Below are 25,861 nucleotides of genomic sequence, written 5' to 3'. Positions count from 1 at the left end.
AGGCCCTTCCTTTTGCTGGGAAATGGAGAAGAGTGGAAAAGAAATAGCAACTAAGTTTTAAAGTGAATTTTCTCATACTCAACCACTTCCTTTTTGCAAATGTGGGAGGATGACTTAGAGATAAATGTACCTGGTGCAATTTCTTTCCTTTGCATTGCTTCTGCTCCAGTCGTTGTGATGTAAATTGCAGGCTCGATTGATTTGCAAAGTGAGTGAAAGGTGCAAACAGGACTTTATTGTGCAATGATGCAAGTGAAGTGGTTAACCCTTGAGGTTAATACTGTAAATAGCTCTGCCAAATAGAGGGATAAGAAGTTTCACGAGACTGCAGGTAATGAGCCAACTTATTTAAAAATTTTTTTTTTTTTGAAGAATTATTTTAAATACATGCTTGAACTAATTCTTCACTGAACAACCGCAATTAAACAATTTGGGCAAGTTTTATCAATTCCCAAATATGATGCATAAAGTCTGAAGTGGATTTTTTTTATTTTACTAGAGCAATTTGTTTTGAAGTGGAAAATGGTGTTAGCACATTCTGTTCCCCCGAGGAGATCATTACAGTTTCTCACTGTGGCATGTCAGAACTGACTATTATGAGGGCATCCTTGAGCACCTTTTTCAGGTGTCCATTACATTTCTCCTCATCTGAACTGATCCTGTGTATGTGTAGGGCTTGTCCATCAGGGATGGCTGTTTTAGTATGTTTTGGGTGGAAGCTGGAGAACTGTAGCATTTGAGGTTATCTGTGGGTTTGCAGTAGAGTGAGGTAATGGTCTTCCAGCACCACTAATCCAGAATCTGGTTTCCAGCATCTGCAGTCATTGTTTTTACCTCTGAGGTACTGAAGTGCCCATCCTTGATGGAGATGCAGGTGTCCAAGAATGAGACAGTTATTACAGTAGTCCACAGTGAGTTTGGTGGGATGAAACTCATTGATATCACTGTGTAGTTGTTTCAGTGACTCCTCACCATGGGTCCAGAGGCAGAAAAGGTAGTCAGTATAACTGGTGTATAGTTTTGGTTGGAGGTCCTGTGCAGCAAAGAAGTCTTGTTCAAACCGATGCATGAAAATGTTGGCATTTTCGGGTGCAAATTTGGTCCCACAGCTGTTCCATGTGTCTGGATGAAGAACTGGTTGTCAAAGATGAAAATGTTATGGTTGAGGATGAAGCGAATGAGTTGCAGGACTGTTCTGTGATTGCCAGTTTATTGGTGTTGAGTATTGAGGCTGTTGTCACGATGCCATCATTGTGGGGGATGCTGGTTTAGGCAATCTGTAGTGTTGCGAAAGAAGCGGAGGTTTCCTTGTACAATTGGTTTCAAGATGCCTTCAACATAGCCAGAGAGGTGTTCTGAGTCCTATTGCCTGATGTGATGGGATGTCCAGGTGTGTCAATTGCCAATTCCAACTTGCCACAGTGAGAAACCATAACTATCTTCTCAGGAGACACACTGATTGCAACCGATAGGGTACCCTTCGTTATCCAGTATTTTCTGGGAGCTGAAAAATGACAATGTTCTTCTCAGCCTGTGACACGTTTACTGAGGATGAGCATTTTGCCAAGACCTTTCCTGCACCTCCAGTTCTCATGTTTAAACAACAACCAAACCTTAAACAGAAAGTTTGTCTGCAGCAAACTACCCAACCTTCAGGACAACATTGACCACAACATCATGCAACTTTGACAAGTCTTGCAGTGGTTGACATGGTAATGTTGACATAGATACCATAATTACCCATTAGGACACCACCCACTGTGTACATGGCAGGTACTCATGTGACTTGGCCAATGTTGTCTCTCATACGCTGCAAGCAAGGATGTCCTGAGGCGTGGAACATTGGTGAGACCAAGCAGACCCTATGATAACTGATGAATGAACACCACACAGTTATCACCAGGCAGGGGTGTTCCCTCCCAGTCAGGGAACACTTCAGCGGTCAGGGACATTTTAGCCTCTGATCTTCAGGTGACCATCTCCAAGGCAGACTTCGGGGTACACAACATGCAAAGTGATTGAGCAGAAGCTGAGAGCCAAGTTCAGTACCCATGGGGATGGCCTCAAATGGGATCTTGGGATCATGTAACACTACAGATGACCCTACTACACTATACACACTCGGACGTGTGTGCGCGTGCCCACACACACCTCCATACACTCATCCATGCGCGCACACCCTCGCACAGGCTGAGACTCAACACACCCATGCACATTTTTAGCCAATCTTTCATGTGCACACACTCTCTCAGCCCTCGTCCCTAACCTCACACCTTTTAATTCATTGTCTGAGCTGAGATGTCACATTTTTTAAATAAAGCCTTACGTTATCTTGAATGTGACTTGAAAGAAGTTCTTGGATTTACTTATTAATGAACTGAAACCTGCAACCCCTTTGAAAAGATGAAAAGACTCAACAACAATCCAGGTTTATTCAATATATCATTTCAGTTGTATGGTACTGGAATTTTGCTTCAAATTCTGTCTTATAATGGTCTTATTCTCCACGACCATCTGATGAAGGAACAGTTCTCTGAAAGCTAGTACTTAAAAATAAACCTGTTGGACTATAACCTGGTGTTGTGATTTTTAACTTTGTCCACCCCAGTCCAACACCAGCACCTCAGCATCAAGGTTTTTGATGTGCATCACTGAGGATCTAAATTCTTTTTGTTGTGAGGCATAGATTAACACAATAGAGACTGTTTACATACACAGAATATGAGCAATACAGTGACTGGCAATGAGGGTAAAGTGATATTTTCCTTTTGATTCTTGTTAATTAGTGTGACAGTTTATCTTTGCCTTTTGTTGCACTCCTCACCATTTCTGAATTGTTATATCTCCATGTGTGGCAACCTTCGCAAAAATTGGCCTCTGTTCTTCCTCATTCCTGATTTCAATAAAAATAACTGATTAAGAACAGACTGAAAAATTAAGTCACAACAAATCACCCAGCTCATTTCGCTCCATTTGGTGCCCAGTACAGTAAATAAGTCTTTGATTTACTGCTGACTCTTCCTTCACACCTCAGACTTACTATTCTCAGAACTCATTGCCAATATCCTGGGACTTCATTCTGCAAAGATGGATCTGTTTGTTTTTTTGGAAATATTATTCAAGATCTACAGATTAAAGTGTTGGTAATTTATTTTTGACAAAGTAGGTCCTTGGGCAAAAGTCTTTGTTAACACATCTTTACTGTCGTCATTTCAGCATCAATTCCTCCAGTCATCAGCTCGCAGAAGCTGTACGTTGTGTGACCCACAGCCATTCAGGAGATGAGCTTGCATTTGTTAATATATTGTGGGTTGGAACAGTTGCAAAGGATAGCATGCTCTACTAGTTGAGAGCAGTAAACAAATTTGAGAGAGTAAATTTACTTAATATTAAAAGGTTGCATGATTAGTCCTATCATGCAGTAAAATACATTGTAACTTAAGATCAGAGGTGCTTCTGGTTAGAAGCAAGTGGATTTTCTCTATCGCACCAGACCAAGAGCCTGTTTATCTCTACCAGAAAAAAGGACGGCGGCAGCCTATCTAACAGTTCATACACCACAACGTGCAGTGATAGGGATTCAGAGTAAGGAACTTCAAGGGATATCATTTGCATTTTTATGCTATAATGGAATGTACAAAGTATGGGAAATGAAAAGTTAGAAGGGAAATTTGAAAAGGTAAACACATTTCACAATTTGTCACAGCAGTGGAATATGGCAAGTGTTTATGTATTTTAGGAATAATTCATGAAATTGGAGCACATTACATTTGTTTAATTCTAGTTTCTGCTAAAAGCTTTTGTATAATTATCAATCATCTGTAAATAAGTGCAGTCAAATTAATGGAACACCCTTTCTTTGCAGCAAAAAAAATCTAATATATTTGAGTGCTAACTTGGTGCATTTAATTTACACAGCTGTCCAGTCCACCTGTGAGCAACTGGATATTTAAATCCCAGAATATTTTTCATCCAAAAACTAGGCCTCAAAGTCTGGTTCAGAAGAAATCACCATGGTGACAGAAATACTTAACTTCAAACACACACACACCCAACCCACATGTGGTGAACTCAAAATGCAAAAGCCCAAACTTACAATGAGACTTTAAAATAAAGCTGTCTACACCACACATGCCTTTTACAATTTCATAAAATGTTTTTAAATCTTTGAGTACAGTGATTAATGTATCAAATACATGGTGAAATGAGTAAAATACTTGCCTCAAGCCAGAGAATAACCCAAGTAAATGCTACAAGTAAGCAAGCTTCTTAATTAATGAATGCATTAATCCAAAGAATGATGAATGAGTTGGCTTCACTCAAGTCAAGGATGAAGTGCTAAAACTTAAGTTGACACAATGTTCTCTCTGGTCAAAATCTGTCTTTTATTGCCTTGGAGGACTGTTCCCTTTTTCTTATCTGACACTTAAGCTCCGCTTCATTTCGACAGTGATCATGGGGCAGTATTTTTAAAGGAAAACAAGGCTGTATCTTCAGAATGGACCAGCGTTGTCATCCTTGCTTTGCAAATTCTTAATTTCCTGGCCTTAGCCTACATCTGAGATTAAAAGCACGGTAGATCCTGAAATCTACAAGATTGTACAAGACAGCAGTCAGAAGTGTTATAACACTTCATTTGTCTGGTTGAGGGAATCCTCAACATCAAAGCTTGACAGCAGGATACAGCATCCCACGCTTTGATTTTTTTTTCCCCATCCTGCTGCTATTTAGTACACTAACCATTCATGCCCTCTATGGATGCACTGTCACTGCAATACCCTCCATGTCAGAAATGCAGTACATGTTTGCATTAAGATTCCTGCAGCATCTACTTCTGAGAAGATAAGGGCAGCTGAAATATCAGAATAGTGTCCAAGCTGAATTGGAAATATGGCTACTGTTCCTTCACTGTCACCAGCTCAAAGTCTTATATTCAGGATAGTGTTTTAGATATGCCTATCCCACATGGATTATAGTGGTTCAAAAAGATACCCACGTGTCAGTGAAAAATTTATGAATCTGTGCTGTGCTCTGTGAATGGTTAATTTTGATGTCAATTGTAATTTTGCCAAATGTGACCTCTTTATTAGAGTCCAAGATCTGTAGGATGGAAACAGGTTGTCCGTGCTGACCAGATAGCCTAGATAGATCTAGTCCCAATTTGTCAGCACTTGGCCCATATCCTTCCAAACCCTTCCTATTCAAAAACCCATCCAGATGACTTTTAAATGTTGTGACTGTACCAGCCTCCACCACTTCCTCTGGCAGCTCATTGCATAAACACGCCACAATCTTGGGTCCCTTCTTTCCCCCCCCCTGCCCTTATCCTAAACCTATGCCCTCTAGTTCTGGATACCCCCACCCAGGGACAAGACCTTGTCTATTTGCCCTATCCATGCCCCTCATGATTTTATAAATCTCTATAAGGTCACCCTCAACCTCCAATGCTCCAGAGAATATAGACTCAGCCTAGTTAACCACTCCCCATAACTCTCATCCTCCAACCCTGGCAACATCCTTATAAATCTCTTCTGAACCCTTCCAAGTTTCAGAACATCCTTTCGGAGGGAGACCAACATTGGCTAGGCCACTGTTGAAATACTGTGTGCAATGTCCTGTACAGCCATAATATGAGCTCCCAACTCCTATACTTAGTGCACTTACCAGGAAGGGCAAGCATACCAAACTCCTCCTCTGATATCCTATCTGTCTGAGACTCCACTTTTAAGGATTCCAAGGTCTCCTTGTTCAGCAACACTCCCTAGGACCTTACCATTAAGTACATAGGTCCTGCCCGGATTTGCTTTTTCAAAATGCAGCACCTCTCATTTATCTAAATTTAAACTCCACCTGCCAATCCTCATCCCATTGGCCCATCTGATCAAGATCCCGTTGTAATCTGAGGTAACCTTCGCTGTCCACTGCACCTCCAATTTTGGTGTTATCTGCAAACTTACTTTATCTCATATAGTCACATTGAAATCACTTATACCAAGATGAAAAGTAGTGGACCCAGTATCAATCCTTGTGGCACACCACTGGTCACAGGCTTCCAGTCTGAACAGCAACCCTCCAGTACTACCCTCTGTCTTCTACCTTTTGAGCCAGTTCTGTATCCAAATGGCTAATTCTCCTTGTATTCCATATGATCTAACCTTGCTAACCAGTCCACGATGCAGAGCCCTGCCGAACGCCTTACTGAAATCCATAGATTACATCTGTTGCTCTACCCTCATCAATTCTCCTAATTTAATTCAAAAAAATCAAGTTGGGCATGATTTCCCAAGTTCAAAGTCATTTTGACTAGCCTTAATCAGTCCTTGACTTTCTAAATAGATTTAAATTCTGTCCCTCAAGATTCCCTCCAACAACTTTCCCACCGCCAATGGCACACTCACTGGTCTATAGTTCCCTGGCTTTTTTCTTTATCACCATTCTCAAATAGTGGCCCCAGAGCCAAACCCTGGTCTTCCTCGCCTATCAGCAATACAACTAATGTTTTATTTAAGAAATGTTGAAGAATAATTAAATTTTGAAAAATATTAGGTTTTTCAGTGTGCAAAATTCTAGGAAGGAGCTCAACTGTGAATGAGGAAAGGCCTGGGCATCCAATCTGATTTGGGAAAGAACCAGTGGATAACACTGGCTGCCGGAATGGTTTCTGTCTATTCCATATCACGCATGCATTTCATAGGACCTGGAGATGACCGTTTAATTCACGGGGAAGGAAGGAAAGCTTTATTTGAGCAGTACATCAGAAATGTACACCAAGAAATCCCACAGTTTGTCCTACACTTGTAAGTTTGCTTATCTGTGTAAAAGTTACTGTGTACCTTCCATATACTGCAAGTCTAATTTGATTCGCTGCAGTTTAAAGGAAAACAATAAGAAAAACTACTTTCTGGAATAGGTAATGCACACTCCATTTTGGTTTTTAGCAGAAGTTTCCATTTACATGGTTTTTGAGAAAGATAAACCCTGACAATAGGTTTGCTATCTTTTTTTCAAAAATGTATTATTCAAGATTTGTTTTTTTGCCTGTTTTTTAAAATCTAATGTAGCTGTGGCAGAAACAGAGCTTCTATCTCAGCTGGTTTTTGCCTTGCACCTAGCTGCAAGAATCACTGAGGAGACTGGGCTTTTTTATTAGCCATGGTTGCCCAGAGGCTCTAGTCTATTTGTAGAATATCCTCTGATAGCCAAGGTTGCAAGGTAGCACCATTTTTTTTTTTCTGGTTTGCTTGCTCGTTCTCCTAGTCATTAGTGCATTTATCCTCAGTGCTGTGAGCAGGCCCTCTGGGTCTAATTATTATGCATTCCAAACCCCTCTATTGTACACTCCATGAAATAACATTCCCTATGGAGTAGATGCGGATATGAAAAGAAAAGCACAATGTAAGCAGGAAATCTGAAAGGCAGCACAAGAAAACTGGAAATATTTTTAGATCAGATTGGTACCATCGATAGCTGCAAGGTGAGGTATTGGAAGACTGGAGGTTGGCTAACCGGGTGCCATTATTTAAGAAAGGAGAAGCCAGGGAACTATACACCAGTGACCCTGACATCTGTGGCAGGCAAGTTTTGGAGGGAATACTAAGGGACAGGGTTTACATGTAATTGGCAAGGCAAGGACTGATTAGGGATAGTCAGCACTCTGTTTTGTATGTGGGAAATCATATCTCTCAAACCTGAGGTTTTTTTTTTTGAAGAAGCAACAGAGGATTGAGGGTGGAGCAGTGGACATGACCTACATGGACATCAGTAAGATGTTCAACAAGGTTCCTCATGGTAGAGGCGGAGCTGAGAAAAGCACAGCAGGTCAAACAGCATCAGGATGGCAGGTAAGTAGGCGTTTCTGTCCTGATGAAGGGTGCTGTCCAAAACGTCTCCGGCTCTTCTGCTGGGGGACCTGCTGTACTTTTTATAGGTCAACTTTTATTGATGTAATAGACAGCATTTGCAGTCCTCACTATCTTATGGTAGACTAGTTAACAAGGTAAGATCTATGGGTGGCACGGTGGCACAGTGGTTAGCACTGCTGCTTCACCGCGCCAGAGACCCGGGTTCAATACCCGCCTCAGGCGACTGACTGACTGTGTGGAGTTTGCACGTTCTCCCCGTGTCTGCGTGGGTTTCCTCCGGGTGCTCCGGTTTCCTCCCACAGTCCAAAGATGTGCAGGTCAGGTGAATTGGCCATGCTAAATTGCCCGTAGTGTTAGGTAAGGGGTAAATGTAGGGGCATGGGTGGGTTGCGCTTCGGCGGGGCGGTGTGGACTTGTTGGGCCGAAGGGCCTGTTTCCACACTAAGTAATCTAATCTCAAGGAATGCAGGGAGAACTATCCATTTGGATACAGAACTGGCTTAATGGTAGAGGACAGGGTGGTGGTAGATGGTTGTTTTTCAGACTGGAGGCCTGTGACCAGTGGAGTGCCACAAGGATCAGTGCTGGGTCCACTGCTTTTTGCCAGGTAGAAAAATCATTTGGATGTGAACATAGGAGGTATAGTTAGTAAGTTTGCAGATGACACCAACATTGGAGACAGCAAAGAACGTTAGCTCCAATTACAATGGGATCTTGATCAGATTGGTCACTGGGCTGAGGGGTGCAGACAGAGTATAATTTAGATAAATGTGAGGAGCTGCATTTTGGGAAAGCAAATCTGAGCAGAACTTGTACACTTAATGGTAAGGTCCTAGGGAGTGTTGCTGAACAAAGAGACCTTGGAGTGCAGGTTCATAGCTCCTTGAAAGTGGAGTCGTAGGTAGATAGGATAGTTTGGTATGCTTTCCTTTGTTGGTCAGAGTGTTGAGTACAGGAGTTGGGAGGTTACGTTGTATTGGTTAGGCCACTTTTGGAATACTGCGTGCAGTTTTGGTCTCCTTCCTATCAGAAAGATATTGTGCAACTTGAAAGGGTTCAGAGAAGATTTACAAGGATGTTGCCAGGGTTGGAGGGCTCTGTACAGAGAGGCTGAATAGTTTTGGGCTGTTTTCCTTGGAGCGTCGGAGGCTGAGGGATGATCTTTTATAGAGGTCTATAAAATCATGGGTGTGGTTAGGATCAATAGACAAGACATTTTCCTGGCGTGGGGGAGTCCAGAACTGAAGGACATATGTTTAAAATGAGGGGGGAAAGATTTGGAAGGGATCTAAGGGGCAACATTTTGATTAAAGGGTGGTGCGTGTATGGAATGAGCTTTCAGAGGAAGTGATGGAGGCTGGTACAATTGCAACATTTAAAAGGCATCTGGATGGGTATATGAGCCAAATGCTGGCAGGTGGGACTAGATTTATCCAAGATACCTGATTGACATGGACAAGTTGGACCGAAGGGTCTAATTCTATGCTGTAGACTCTGTCTCTGTCTCTGATTGAGAGAATACATCTGTGTGGATAACTTAACAAACTTTCCAGAGCAGTGACTGTTTTGCAAAATTGAGAGAAAACATCTGATGTTTTGGGTTTTAAGTATATAAAATGGCAAAGATATAGGGACAGGACAGGAATGAACAAAAAGGAAGGTCTAAAAGGTCGGTGTTTAATTTAAGTGATCTAGATTTGTTGACCCTTGAGGACTGTCCTGGAGTTTTCAGGAATTGCAGACTGTATTTTATTTTGCATTCTGTTGATAACTTAGAAAATCATTTGTCACATCCTCAAGGTAGAGAGAGATCATAAATTAAGTGTATACTTCCTGGAATTACTTGTAAAATGTCTTGTTGGATGAAACATAAAATGCGACTAACCACCTGACTGTTGCAAACTCGCTACAATTCTGGTAAATTTCCAGCAGTATCATCACAAAAGAGTAAAGTAAAGACACCATCCTCCTGGAAGTTGACTCTCGCTCTCTCACTGCAGTCAAACTAACATGAAACAAGATGGACAATTACCTCGGTAGGGACTGAGACAAGAGGGAGCAGTTAGAACTCATTATGCCTGAAGCGGGGCTCATGGTTCATGACTGGGTTTTGACTGGGTCATTGAAGCTAAATCTTATGGTTCTGGAGGTGCTAATAATTCTGATCTTCTAAAATATTAGCCTGTTGGGCAAAGGGATATAAATCAATTGCTAAATTAAAATTGACTCCCAAATAGACTTGCAACCCGACAAAAACCACTCTAGCTTTTAAAAAAAGCTTTAACCAAACATTTCCAAACTCTTTCCTTGGTCTTCTAAGAATATTAAATTTACAGCCAAATCTACTGTTAAATTGAGTCTGCGAACACAACCCTCCAAAAATACCACACTTGAGGGAGGCTTAGCTCAGACTAAAGTGAAAGTGTATGAACTGAAAATGTGTTGCTGGAAAAGCGCAGCAGGTCAGGCAGCATCCAGGGAACAGGAGAATCGACGTTTCGGGCATAAGCCCTTCTTCAGGAATCCTGAAGAAGGGCTTATGCCCGAAACGTCAATTCTCCTGTTCCCTGGATGCTGCCTGACCTGTGCTTTTCCAGCAACACATTTTCAGCTCTGATCTCCAGCATCTGCAGACCTCACTTTCTCCTGAAAGTGTATGAAACCTGGTTTCTGGGAAATGCCTTACCTGACAGAAATATGGACCAAGTTTGTTGAATAACATTCTCTTAATAACAAAATGCTGGAGAAACTCAGCGGGTATGGCAGTATCTGTGGATAGATAAAGTTTTTTGAATCTGATATGACCTTTCTTCAGACCAACGTCACATTGTGAATTTGTCAATTTGAGGAGGATTTCTAAGTTTTTCGCCAGCTGCACCTGCCTGAATCTGCTGACAAAAAACAATCTTGACTGGACTCTGGCACTGGCATTAATCCACATGATTTCAGTCCAATGTATTAATTTTTTGTCCCAATTTATCCATAATTGCAAACATTGTTTTTCCTATCTGTTGTGTGTGTGTGTAAGTATTGCACGAATGGAAATAGTACATCACTTCGTAACCCTGCAGAATTTTTTTTGCAGGTGATTAAAGACATTGGACTGGGAAGAGAGAAGTTTTATGGGGACACCCCCGCCCCCACCCCCCAAAAAAAAACAAAGAGCCAACACAACTTAGCACCATCCATAGATTCACTGCCTATGGATCCACATCCACATAGTCACTGTCAGTGTGAGACCGCTAAGTGTTTCTTTTTCTCGTATACTCACTCGTCCAGTGGTATTATGTGGTTCTTCAATATGGCTATACATGGTAGCAGTTTTTCACCTAGCACCTCCAACATGATGAAATATCCCTGACTGCTTCAGAGAAGCATTTTACAATGACTAAGCCATTATCTGCTTTTGTGGTTCAATGACCAAAAGCTTGCTGAAAGAGTGGGATGTAAAGGAGGCAAGTGTGTTTGAGCTTGAGTCTTGGCAACTGGTTGATCAATTCAAATTGAAAGTGCATCAAGGGCCAAAGTTATAGGAGCATTGCTACGAGATTTGTAGAGCTGGAGGATATTGCAGGGGTAACAAGAGGCAAGAACGTTGAGAGATTTGGAAGTTAAAACAAGAATTTTAAAATAAGAGGTTTCTTGACGGGGAATCAAATTAGGCTAGGGAATACAGGGAGAACAGGATTTAGTTCACATTAAGACATGGTTACTAGAATTTGTAGATGATCACAAGTTTACAGAGGATAGAAAGTGCGAGACCAACCAGGAGTGTGTTTGGAGTATTTGAATCAATATGTGATCAATGCATGGGTTTCAGCAATAGGCAAGGTGAAATAGGTGAAGTCGTGTGATGTACAGAAGTGGAAATAGGTGGCCTTAGTGATGACAAGGTTTTTTTTAAAAAAAAAATCAGAATCTGAAAAGGAAGATAAATGTAAACTTGGAGTAGAAATAGATGGTTCGGCCATTTGAGCCTGCCTTCTTGTTTGTTTGTTACTAATCCTTTTGTATTCTGAATTCTGCATTCCCTAACATTTTTGAATCTCCTGCCTAACCAGTATTTGTCTATCTCAGCTTTATGAAGACTCCATGGCAATGCCTTCTGCACTCTACAAGGCAGTGTTCTTTACCCTGTTTGATTAGGTGTGCTGGTCCTTCACCATCTACCCAGCTTGCTATTTTTCCTGAATGTCATTCACCTCTCAATATTAAAATCAAATCTTTGCCATCTTGCAACATATCCCAGTAATGACAGTCACGTCATATTTATTCACTCAATGAATACTATCATTTTATGAATGCATATACATTTATGTACAGAGTCTTTTTCACTTTGTTATCTTGAACACAGTGCATTTTTAGATTTTTTTCTTCTGTTGATTCCTCTTTGATCATCATGATTTTCCATGTTTTTTCAAATGACAGTCTTTTAATTTGTTACATTCACCCAAGTTTGATCCCTTGCCCCCACTTTATTTTAAAAAAAGTTAAAAGCCCTTATTCCTTGGCTAGATGTGCTGACACAGTTAAGGTGTAGACCACCCTAATGGTAAAGTACCCACTTTCCCCAGTATAAGTCATAGTGCCCCACAAATCAGAACTCCCTTTTCTCTCTGCAATCTTTGAGCCATGCATTCACTTCTCTATTGTCGCTTTGCATGTGGCTTATAATAATGTGGAGACTATTACCTTTTGAGTGTGTGTGTAATTTAATAGCATTCTCACTTTCCATCAGCAGAACATCTTCCTACTTCTACCTATGTTGTTAGTAATGATATGGATCATAGCCACTGGGTCTTCACCTTTTACTACTGCATGGTCTTCTCCAACCAAGACCAGACATTCCAAATCCTGGTACTGAGTAGACAATCCAGCCAGCTGGACTGTTTTTGTCTTTGTAGTTAGCAGTATCAATCCTTATTGTACTGTTCCCTACTACCACTACCATACTACTTTCTGTCTCCTTGCTTGTAACATGGTCAGCTTCCTTATTCACCCTGTGGCTCTCACTCAGATTTCAGCAAGTGCAGAGTGTCTCAGACCTGTTGGACAATTGCAAGGATGTGACTCCAACACTTCTGTTTTCTGGATCACTTTTTTTTTCCCCCATCCCCACTTGCCCACTGTCCAAATCAGGTGACCATAACCTCAGGAGATGTGACTGCTGCCTGACCTGAAGTGGCCAAGTGACTGACCCCTCCCAAGTAATGTGCTGCACTGCCCACAGCTTGACCTTTTGGCTCATACTTCCAAGCTAAAGTTTCTGTAGTAACAAGCACTTAAGATTGGTCTGGTCTGTCCCAGATCACAATGGAATACTGAAGCTTCCATCTTCAATAATTGCAGCTCCTCATCACTTCCATCTCTAACATGTATTAATTAATAGCTAGTTGTTAATTAAATAATTTGTAATTTAATGCAGCCCACACCTCCCAATAAGTGCCAGCATTGACTGATTTAGCCTTGTGCCACCATTTGAAATCAAATGCTTAAGGCTGAAAGAGCTGTAGAGAAAAATAGGAGACAGTAAGGACTTCAGATGCTGGAAGTCCAGTCAATAGATGTGAAACTGGAAGAGCACAGCAGGTCAGACAGCACCCAAGGGGCAGGGAGGTCATTGTATTGGGCTGAAACCCTTAGTCAGTACTGGGGAAGGGCAGGGGAGTGCACATGTAAGGAGAGGGGTGTGGGTAGGGCAAGGGTAGGTGGGATGGTGATAGGTGGATGCAGATAGAGATTCATTGTGATTGGTCAGTGGGAATGGTGGTGTGGATGGGTGATTTAAGATGGGCAGGTCAGATCAGGAAGGAGGGAGGGCTGGATAAGGCTGGGGGAAGAGGGACTTTTGAAGCTGGCGAGGTCAATATTGAGGCCATCCAGGCTGTGAGGTTCTCAGGCAAAATATCAGGTGGTGTTCCTGATAGCTGCAAATCGAAACTATACTGAGCAGCAATATTAATTTACTCTACCTTTACCTTTACTTCCCACTGCCACAGGAAAGCAACCAACATAACCCAAGATCCTTCCCACCCCCAGCTGTATTCTCTGCCACTCTCTTCTGTCAAGCAGAAGATCTATAAGTTTCTATACACATACAAATAGATTCAAGAACCGCTTTCCTGCTGCTGTTCAACTTCTGAATGAATGTCAAATTTTAAATTGTTAACTTTGTACTCTAACACCTTTTTGTTACCTGCAGCTGCTAAGTGTATATATGTGAGCAGATGTATAAACACTGTGCCCTTGTTCTTGCTATGGGTCTGAATTTTGTTATTACCCTTGCCATGTTGGTTGGTTGATCAGTTTTGTGGTTGCTTTTGTTCAAGTTGCTATCTGGTTGTTCTGGGTTACCTTTCTGTACTTACAGATAGGAATTGTCTTAAGTTATTGAATCTAATGCCCATTAAGTAGCAAGCCCCACATACTGCAACCTCACTTACACAGTGCTTTGTCCATTCAAAAGGTGTTTAGTGATACAATATAGGAACTAAAAATGGAATTGGAGAAATTGAGCAGGTCTGGCAGCATTGATGGAGAAAGAAAGTTACTTGCTTTGAGTTCAATATGACTCCTCTGACAGGAGCTGGAAAATGGTAGTTGCACCAAAACTGAAGCAAGCTAGAGGTACAAGACATCATGTTCTGTTTAACACTTCATAGCCTTTAGGACTTAATATTGCGTTCCAGAACTTGAGTCTGACCTCAAACTCCATTTCTCTTGCATTTGCCCCCCCCCCCCACCACCACCTCCCAACATCCTCCCCTAGCCTTGTCTGGTTTGTGCCTCAGCAGAGGGGATCTAATTTTGCCTTCCACTTCCACCCATTTTACATCTCTACCACTCTGTGACCAGCATTATCCAGTCTTTGCTCTTGGCGCCCTCACAATCTGTTCCACTCGCTCCTCCATCCCCCTCTGTCAACAGCACTTGAAAAACTACCATTTTCCAGCTCCCTTCAGCCCTGAAGAAGGGTCACACTGGACCTCAAACGTTAACTCTGAACGATGAAACAGAGATGCTGCCAGAACTGCTAAACTTCTCTAGCACTTTGATTTTATTTCATATTTCCAGCTCCCGGAGTATTTTCCTTGCATCCTGCTCCCTTCAATTGTCGGCTTGTGACTAAGTTCAACTGCTGCAATGTATTCAGTAGCAAGGTTACAACAACTGAACCAGGCATTTTACAGCAAGTCGTCGATTTGGGAAACTTTTCCATCCTGCATTACATTGAAGAACTTCAATTATAAGTGTTGAATTTTTGAAATTCTTGCAAATTCATTAAAGGTATATAAAGTAATTGTTTCAGAAATCTTTTTAAATTGTCACCCAAGTCTTGTACGGTTAAGCACTTTAATGTAGCAAATACAAATGTTTGAAGGCAACGAATAGTCTCCGCATTATCTGGTAGTAAGGTGATTTATCCACAAGTTGGTCTATAGAGGGGAGGATCCTTTTGAGCAAATGCATCAAGCTTCTACTGAGGTCCCAGCAGCATAAAGGGTGCAGAATGTGGTTTTAAAATGCTGGCCATGTGCTGCTTTAGCTGAATTTGACTTTCAATACTTCATTAGTTGGTTTCATTTGAGTTTTATTTGAATTGCTAGGCCTTGGTGGTTGTTTGACACAGCTTTGTCAGCCTGGTGCATATTGCTGTGGTTAAGCATCCTATCTAAAGTTCAGTGATCAAATCTGCTTTTGATCCTGATTGGCACTCGGGCTGACTTGAGACGTGGGTTAGTCTAATTTCTGCCCTGGCTTTTGGTTTTGCACTTGACCTTATTTGGTAAGGTTGCTGCAGTCAGAGCTCCAAAAGGATTTCCAGTAAAACGGTTGGAACGATTCTCCCACAATTGGCTGTGCAATTATCAGCTTGCACAAGGAGGATAGTGGAGATGGTGCCAGTAATCTGGTACAGGAATGAGATGAGTTTGTAAACTGAGTTTTAAGCAGCATTAGGTACCCAGGCAGGTCATTCTCGCTGTTATCCTTCATCAGCCTAAATCTGGAAAGGCCCCATTGACCGGAATTTAAAACCACTTCGTCTCTCTGTTGGAGAAAACTTTCTTTTGTTTTGTACAACTTTTTTTGTTTCAGTAAATATTATTCTGGGCAATGTTGGTAGTGTTGGGATAGCTCCATCCAACCACCTTCCTGGGAAGAAAGCCATTGCTTATTGGCACTTTTTTTTAGATTAGTGTTAGCAGGAGCATCAATTAGTTTAATTTTCATCATGTTATATTCTCCCTATGTGAGATTTTCTCTAAATCTCGTATAATTCCAACATTCAAGTTAGGGCTATTGATTTATTGTGGTTGACCAACTGAGGTTATTCATTCAGGCCAGTAACACTAGTCCTTTCAATTTTACTGAATTATTGAAGATATTGCAAAGGTATCCCATTCATCCACTAAAGCTGTAGAGCAGAAAGAAGACTTGCATTTGTATAGCACCTTTCACCACCTCGTGACTTTCCAAACTTGTTTACAGCCTTTTGAAGTACTCCTGAAGTGTAGTCACTGCTGTAATACAGAAAACATTAGCAGTCAACTTGTACACAGAAAAGTCCCACAAACAGCAATGAGAGGATAATTAAATATATTTTTGAGTTGATTTGTAGAATGATTTGGTTGGAGACCAGGAAACCTCCCCCACTCCTGAAATTGCTTCAGTCTTTTGCACCCTCCTGAGACGGTTAACATTCTGGTGCAACACTGCCTTGCTACAGTACTAGAGCTTCGATTACGTGCTCAATCTGTCAAGAGAGGCTTGAACCCACAATAATCTGACTCACAGGCTACTACTAACCCACGTTCCTGTTCCATCTTGACAACTCTCTCATTTTGGGCTCTGATGTCAAAAATGCAAAACATTGCACGGGCTAATTATAGAATTTAACTTGGGAAGCAGTTTCTTAGTCATGGGCCTCTTTTGGGTCTGTATCAAACTATCTGAAGTCGTCGTGTTCATTTTTAAAAAAAAAAAGTTTCTAGGTTGGCGTACATGGGAGATTGGCTGCCTTGAATTTTGTTCATTCTGTCTGCTGTATGTTTAACTTCTTGCAGTGAGCTCATGTTTTCTTTCCAAATTGGCCTTGTTTGGATCCAGTCCAAGATTCTTCTTTCCCCCCAAAGGCACTATTATCTTCTCTGCAGTAACTTTGAAAGCCTACAGCTGATGCTTCACGATGGTGAAACGTCAAATGTAACTTCCTGTGGCTTGGTTGCAAATAGAGGAGAGGTGGAGAAAATCTGACTTGTTTGCTCAGTTGGTTTCTTTTACGCGTGTGGAAGATTTCTTGTGGGAGAAGCACACTTGGATCCATAAACAAAAAGCTTCCAAATCTGTCATGTCACCTCAAAAGTACTTTGACTGTTCTCTGGGAACAGGAGCAGACCTCATTCATGATAAATGAGTGACATAGAGAATGACCGCTTCAAACTTCCCACTGAACCAATTTGTTGCTCTGTTACAAAGATCAGTGAAACAAAGGTAGCCAAAGTCCACTCATCGTGCTCTTATTTACCTCGAATGGCGAAGGTGTTTATCATGGGCACATGGGTGTCTGAGCAGAGCACCTGTTGCACATAGGAGAGTATTCTGCTGAAAATTTGAGTTTGGGAAGAGTTGTTGGGTCAGGATTACCTTGCTTTGTGTTTCCTCTGAACTTCTGAACATGTGCACCATTTTAAATATTTTGAAAATAATCAGAAATAACAGTTGATACATTCTAAAAACTTAACTGTAAAGTGCTGCCTAGTCAATGTAATGTGCCCATAATTTTGTACTAAAACTACAACTGGGCAATTTCTATAGGCTGTTTTACAATCTTCTATAACTCCCCCTCCCACTCTGCCAAGCATGTGCAAGTCCTGGGCTGCTCCTACTGCCAAATTCTAGCCACCTGACACACCTGGAGGAAGAGCACCTCCATCCTCTGCCTTAGAACCATCCAACCACATGGCATCAATGTAAACTTCACCAGTTTCCTCATCTCCCTCACCTACGCCCCCCCCCCACCTCATCCCAGATCCAACCCTCCAACTCAGCACCGCCCTCTTGACCTGTCCATCTTCATTCCAACCTATCACCACTACCCCCACTTGCATCTACCTATTGCTTTCCCAGCTACCCTGATGGAGGGCCTATGCCCGAAATGTCAACTGTCCTCCTCTTTTGATGCTGCCTGACCTGCTTTGCTTTTCCAGCATCACACTTTTCAACTCTTATCTCCAGCATCTGCAGTCCTCGCTTTTTCTCCATTTTAAAATTATAATTCACACAGTTGCCAAGATTTGATCTCTCTCAGTAATACTCCATCGTAACAGATTTGTAAGTGCACATTTGGAACTACTTCAGAGTCTTCATGCTTGGGACAGACAGCCCTGGCTCCAAAGCCTTGGCGTAACCCTGGGATGTCATACAGCACAAACAGACTGGTTGGATCAAAGAGTCTATGCCAACCATGTTCCTCAACTAAACTAGTTTCACCTGCTTGTGCTTGGCCCACATCCCTCCAAACATTTCTTCTTTATGAACTTATCCAAATGTCTTCTAAATGTTGTAACTTTGCAGTTACTACTCCCTCTGCCAGTTCATTCCACACGCAAGCTACCCTGTGAAAAAAGTTGTCCTTAGAGTCCTTTTTTTTTAAAAAAACTATTTCCTCTCCTTTTAAAAATGTCTTGAAGTGGTTTTGAACTTGCCCATCCAAGGGAAAAGACCCTTGTCATTCACTTTGTCTATTCCCCTCAAATAATGCCAGTCTAAAGTAAACTGTAATAAGTGTGACAGTGTCCTGGCACTGGAATAATTCTAGCTCCTCCTCCACCCCTGCTTTTAGCTAGCTCCTGATTACTTGAAATATTGACAGATAGAAGAATTGGAATATTTTCAGTTCACAAACGGTGATGGAGAAACTCCAGGGTCTGGTAGCATCTGTGGGAGGGGGGGATAAACCGTTGATGTTTTGAATATAGAGTCCTCTGTTAGCTCAGGGTCAAGTCTGCTTCTTCCTCCACAGATATTAACAGATCAGCTGAGTTTCTCCAGTACTTTGTATTTAAGATTTCAGCACCTTCAGTATTTTGCTTTTATTTTATTTTGTTTTAAGGTTTGCTGAATATATAGAGCTATTAAGATTATAGTCAATTCTCTCCCTTTATCCCTGTGTCTCAGATTCTGATAACTCTGGTCACCTTTGACATTTCTCATCCCAATTACTTGTGTATTTGTGTTAAAGCATGTGCCTGTTACATTCCTGCTTTGCAATGTATGCTGTACTTTGAAAGTGAGGAATTGGCTGCCAAGCACTAGATTTCAGATGTCACAGGGTGTGATGTCAATGCAAGTTATGGTGAACTTTTTTGTCACAATCTTTCAAATCAAGCTTGGCCTTGCTAAGCGCTCTGGGCTCAGAGCATTACGTGTAATTTCAAAGTTGTTAACTGCACAAGGTGGCTTTGGGGAGGCGATGGTCGAGTGGCATTATTGCTAGACTGTCAATCTGGAGATTTAGGTCATGTTATGTGGATCCTGCCACGGCAGACGGTGAACTTCAAATTCGGTAAAAATCTGTATTTAAAGCCCATCAATCCATTGATTATCCAAAAAATCTATCTGGCTCACTAATGTCCCTCAGGGAAGGAAGCTTGCCATTCTTACTTTGGTCGGACCTGTATGTAACTCTAGATCTACAGATGATTAGATTCTAGATTAGATTAGATTCCCTACAGTGTGGAAACAGGCCCTCTGGCCCAACAAGTCATGCCAACCCTCTGAAGAGTAACCCACCTAGACCCATTCCCCTCCATTTACCCCTGACTAATGGACTTAAACTATGGGCAATTTAGCATTTAGTTCACCTGACCTGCACATCTTTTTGGAATGTGGGAGGAAGCCCACGCAGATACATGAAAACTCCATACAAACAGTGGCCCAAGGTGGGAATCAAACCTGGGTTCCTGGCACTGAGGCAGCAGGGCTAACTACTGAACCACTGTGCCTCTTTAACTGTCCTTTGGGTAACTAGGGATGGGCAATAAATGCTGACCTAGCCAGCAACGCCTTCATTCTGTGAATGAATGAAACAAAAGGCTATGATAATGAGCCCATCATGCAAACACTAATTTATTGGTTACTCTTCAGAAGATTTAAGATGTAATGTTTTAAAAATCTAGTAGCTGGTTATATCAAGCACAATGATTATTAAAATCTTCTCTACAGGGTGAGGCCATGAATTCGGGTGGGGAAGGGAGGAGTATAATGGAGGGGAAAAAGGGTTCCATTGATACTGTAGTATAGGTCTCATTGCGTTAGAGCTTCATTTGGTTATGATGCTGGAAAAGTTGTGCTGCCGAGTAGTAGGCCCAGTTCTTAGAGTTTGCGTCAGTGCAAAAGTTACAAAGCCCAGTATAAAACCTGAGACTAACCCTGCTCCAGTGCATTGATTAGGAGGTTCATCACCTCGAGGGGTAGTGAACCTTTTTTTTTTGGCTGCACTGTTGGTTCTCCTCTCTTTTGGCAAAACTAATAATCTTCACCCTCACTTAGGAAGGTAAATAGAGCCTCTGCTGAAAGTGTCAGTGAAAAGATGGTATGTTGTCATGACCAGTGCACAGATGCACACCCCTCTCTCTCCCTCTCTCTCTCTCTATGCTGAGCCACAGCTGATGCTATGTTTAGTTTCAATGTAACAGCCTAGACAGCCAGCTAATATACAAGTGAGCTGCTGCTGGCAAGTGTGATCTCAGTATTTGGGTGAGAACATGATCTGCCCAACATGTTGGTCTTTGGAGCACGATAGTGAGAATCTTCTCCTGTGGGTTGGAAGAACTCAGTAATGGACTAAATATTTCCAACATGAGTACAACCGCAACAAAAATGTCCAAGAATAAAACTGTATTTGAAATTAGATCAATATCGATGTGTGAGCATCTTTTCCACTGCAGAAGTTGAGTTTTCTCCAACCTCGTCAGGGGAAATGTGGAGATAAATTGGTGTCCCTTCTTTTGTGGATTTTGACAATTCATGTCAGCAGAAGTAATCTCACACTGGGACCTAGGCTGTGAGCACTGGTCAGCTATTCAGCTGTGCAAGCTGTCATGGCTTAATCTTGCTTTTACAACTCACTGGATCGTGCACCCTTCACATCCATTTACAACAACCACTGTCCTTTTGGCTGGCTTCCTCCCATTATCTTTTGTGATAATGGTTAATGTTAAAACAGCATGTTAGCTGTAGCTCGATTTTAATTCCTAGCCTTCCAACTGTATTAGTGGACTACCTTTTGCCTAATACCTGTTCTGTTAATGTCATCTTTCCCAAAGAGAGTAACATTGCGCATCTGCATTGGAACATTCAGCTCCCTCAACTGAAGCTGAGCAGATTGGGAGACCAGGACATTTTGATTGTCAGTATGTTGGAACTTAATCACAAATGGAATGGGTCACATCGGTGGCTCCACAATCAGGAAAACTGCATTGCACTTCACACAGTAAAGTTTGTAGAGACGCAGAACACATAGTGAAGAATGTGGGGTGGTTTTACACCTTGTGCAGGGAATACCATTCAGGTGATGGTCACAAGAAAAAATCAGGGTCAAGAATTTTGCAAAAGTTTCCCTTCTGTAGTTTTAAACTGATACCTGAACCCACCCCCTTGACCGCTTGGACATGTACATGTCAGTTCTTAGACCAGTTTCACAGACTGCAGTTTCACAGCAAAACTTTGATAAACCTGTGCCCTCTTAACACCTTTTGCAAGTGTTGTGCAAACTATAAGTCTGCCTTGCTTTCACTTCTGTCAATGTGTCACATCTGATACTATTGGATGGAATTGGTCAGTGCCGCACTCGTGGTTGTGTTGGGAGCCTTGCGCTACCCTGCTGCTCTCCTCTCTGCCTTCCTCACTTCCCCATACCTTCATCGTGTCATTGCCTTCCCTTTGCTTAACTGCTTCCATGTGGGGGAGGGTTGAAAGTTGTGTTGGGAAGCCTGAAATTAGTGGAAGACCTTGAATTCTGGTGATAGCGATGTCCCTTTGCCTGTCAAATTAGGTGCCATGTAAAGGAACCATTGAAGAATGGTAGAGAACACTGGAAACACTCCTCAGTACTTGCTGTTAAGTCAGGAGGATTTTAAAATACTCATGCATTAATCAAATAAATAAAATGCAAGAGGTGGCAAATGAGAATTTGCAAGCATAATTGTCCCAGCATGATTTCACTTTGACATTTTTAAATGTCAAGTACACAAGTGACATCTTCCATTTAAGGCCACATCTGGAAAAAGATAGTGACTGATGTGCATTATTCCATCCTCTACACCTGTGGGAACTAATGGAGCAGGAGAGTGATTCTGCACAAAATGATGGTTCCTGGTATATTGTAAACCATTGATTATGTGGTGTAGCAACTTCCAGAATGCTGTTGACGAAGGGGTATTGTGGCTTTACTCACTCTATTGTAATTTATCCTCTGGGACAAATGCCTTGACTTCCTGAAAGACTCCTGTAGAGGTCCATTTGCAATCTCCTTACCTCCCATTGGGCGAACTTGCAGTTCTGTTTGCATCTGTATCTTACAGTATAGCTCACACTGAGGAATGCTAATGTTGACGTAAAATAGAGGGTGTGATAAATGGTGAAAAAGTCATCATAGTATTGTAACCTTATTTATTCATTGTACTGCATTAGCACAAGCATACATATTCTGACATGTTTATAGACTTAAATTTAAGTTGAAAGCCCTCTCTTTTTAAGAGAGAACTCTGTTCCCTTGCGAAATGTGCTATAGGGATCTTCCCAGTCCAGCTTTGAAATGATCCCAGGGATTATTGGCATCATCCACAATTCTGATCTTATGCTCTGTACTCTCCTTAAGTGTTTTGGAATCATTGACCAAGGCATCCAGATCTTTTGAGACCGCTCTTGCATCAATCTGTTCCCACCTATCAGAATGTCCTTTGCCCCCTGTCTGTCTCTACCTGCTTCCCCCAGTATTATCCACAGACATTGGGTTAACTTTCATGCACTGAAGATCTCTCGCGCTCGCGCTCGCGCTCTCGCTCTCGCTCTCTCTCTCTCGCTCTCTTTCCCTTGATCACTTTGTTTCAGTAACTCCCATGCTTCCTTCCCAACCTCTGCTTTATCCTGAAATTTTAACCTCAGCTAAAATTTCAGGAAGTTTGAAGCTATTGTGTAATTTTAAACTAAATTTCCCAATGGGTCAGTGAAGGAATCAAGTAATGTCCCTGTTGGTCCCATCAGAGGGTCACATCAAGCTGTTCCTTACCAGACTAGTCTTTAGCCCTTCCTTAAATCTGTCTCTGACTCAACCAGACTGTTGGCACTGGGAGAAAGTGTGGATTGCAAATGCTGGAAATTGGAGTAGAGCGTGTGGAGCTGGAAAAGCACAGTAGGTCAGGTAGCATCTGAGGAGCAGGAGAATCAACGTTTCAGGCAGTAGCCCTTCATCAGGGCTTAACAAAAGTAAGGAACAGCCTTGACTTCAAAGGTTGAAGTGAGTAGTGCTTTCAGATGACATTTGTTTTAAATGCATAGCTCTGAAAGTTACTGGAATGGCTGTGATTTGTATATATATCACTTGTAGACTGGGCAGAGAGCACACCAGTGCCATGGGTAAGCAACAGACAGCAGCTAGTTTCAGATGATACAGCTTGAATTGTGCTGTACTGAAATGCTGTTGTGACTTTGAAAGGAAAGCTTGTGCATGAACAAGCCATATGTAGGCTGGCTGGCTGGCATGGCCTCCCTACACTTCCAGTGGCCAGCTGACATCACAGATTATGGCTGTGCGTGTGAGGAGTCCATTTTGGCATTATTCTCTACTGGAACAGCCTGTGATCTTAGCAGTGTAGAGAGAGGCCATTTGGTCCATCAAGTCTGGCCTGACCCTCCCAAGAGCATTCCACCTAGACCCTACTGTATCCTCCTCACCCCACTATTACCATGGCCAATCCACCTAGCCTACACATGTCTGGACACTACAGGACAACTTAGCACAGCCAGTCCACCACTGCACATCTTTGGACTGTGGGAGGAAATTGGAGAACCCAGTGGAAACTCACACAGAAATGGCAGAACGTGCAAATCCCACACAGATGGTCGCCCAAAGCTGGAATTAAACTCTATTGCTGGTTGCTAACCAGTGTGCTGCCTGAATGTGAGGGGAACCAGGAAATGGGAAGACCAAGGAATTGGGAAAGTTAATCACACACCACCCAGGTTATAGTCCAACAGGTTTATTTGGGAGCACTAGCTTTCGAAGTGCAGCTCCTTCATCAGGTGGTTGTGGAGTATAAGGTGGGAGGGTGTCACTCATCTTAATGAGGTAAATCTGTTCTTGGAATTCATGTAAATGTGGAAATGATCTTAAATAAGATTACAAAAATGAAAGTGCTAGATAAATTTAAAAATATCCTACAACTGAGACTTGTTTTATGGCACACACAACATCCACTACACCAAAGTGCTCATGTCAGTTGTAACAGGACCTGGATAATATCCAATGGTGAACTTTAAGTGCAAGATGACACTCGTGTTTGGCAAACACTGGATAGTCCCCATCTCAAATAAGAGAAACCAATTCACTTTCTGCAATGGCACAACTTTCACTGTTTTCACCCCACCTCCAACAGTGGCATTGAGAAAGACCAGCGTTTAACTAAGCAGCCATTACGAATACCATGGCCATGAGAATAGGATGCAGACTAAGCCTTTGCATGGTTCACATCCTGACGACTCCAACATCAATGGGAGTCTCAGTCGGACTGAGATCAAATACTACTTAGATGATCATGGCCACATCAACATTGAAAGTGTTTGACCCCATCTAGGTCAAAATGGTTTATTTTGATTGGTAGTGCAGGCAGTGGACCAAGAATCATTCCTCCATCAAGTTGAAGCACTGATCATATGGCTTTGTTTGTGTTGCCAGTCTCCCAAGAAGGTGGTAAAAATATTGAAATTGATCTCTGAATTCCTGTGATAGGAAGGGAGAAAGAACAGATTCCTGCAGGAAGTGCTTGCATGGGGGTATTGAGTAAAGATAGTACTGTTCTCAGTGGTTCCAGTATTTGATCAAATAGCTTTTCTATGTTCGCCGCCCAGGATGCAGGCATGGGGAAAAAGTCCCAAAAGTTGTGGAGCCACGGCCAGCTATTTAGGTCTCTGTCATGTATGTATTTGTTCAGAAAAGGAAGATAATATTTAATGCCTTAAGAAACGGACCAGCATACTTCCAGATTGATTGATAATTACAGATTGTTGATGTGTATTTGTCTGTGTTCCCTATTTATGCACTCGATAGAGTTTATAGCTTTTTTTTGGTGGGGGGGGGGGGGAAGGAAACATTCATCACAGCTGAAGGCTATTATAGGGAAAATGCATTTTTTAATATAGAGGCCCAAATCTTGCTGCCATAAAAAGGATTATGACTGCACAGTAACCTTAGCATATTTTGATTGTATTTGGATTGCTGTGTGAAACTTGGAATAAAGCTGCTTTACGTGCTGCAGTTGTACAAGAGTAGCTGGAGGATGGGAGATTAATGACACCATGTTTTGCTCCTTCTTTGAATATAGTCCAAAAGAACTGTTTTGCTTTCAGTTTGAGAACCTTTTTTACCCATCTGACTGCAGTTGGTTCATGAGTTTTCATCAAGTTCTCGAAGGCAACAGTGCTCAGAAAATCTTTCTAATAAGAAATGTCCATCGGCAATGCACCTTTCAGCGAAGCGGAGGATGGAAACTGGGGCGATAGTAGAAATTTCAAGCTACTTGCACTCGCCTAGGTTTGTGAGATCCTGAATATTTTGAACAATCGTCTCCCATTGAGAGACAATCAGGGTTCAGATGCGCAATACTGTGCTCTTCAACCAACGTAGGCTATGCTGATTTCCATCCAGAACATAGCAGTTGTGAGTTGGTACTGAACTAGTCTTTGTTTTGGTGTCTTGTATTTAGGATCCACACTGGTCA

General features: G+C 42.0%; 1 protein-coding gene across 1 annotated transcript in view; it reads left to right on the top strand.

The window, feature by feature from the left end:
* The window catches only part of LOC148147980 (inositol 1,4,5-trisphosphate-gated calcium channel ITPR1-like), a 211,736-nt gene that overhangs the window by 103,431 nt on the left and 82,444 nt on the right, over positions 1–25,861 (top strand). The window lies entirely within an intron of this gene.

Source organism: Chiloscyllium plagiosum, unplaced genomic scaffold, assembly GCF_037043375.1.
Source record: "Chiloscyllium plagiosum isolate Xiang-an unplaced genomic scaffold, Cpla_swu_hap1 HiC_scaffold_14, whole genome shotgun sequence".
In the NCBI taxonomy this organism is placed as follows: domain Eukaryota; kingdom Metazoa; phylum Chordata; class Chondrichthyes; order Orectolobiformes; family Hemiscylliidae; genus Chiloscyllium; species Chiloscyllium plagiosum.
This window is presented reverse-complemented; position numbering and strand designations above follow the sequence as displayed.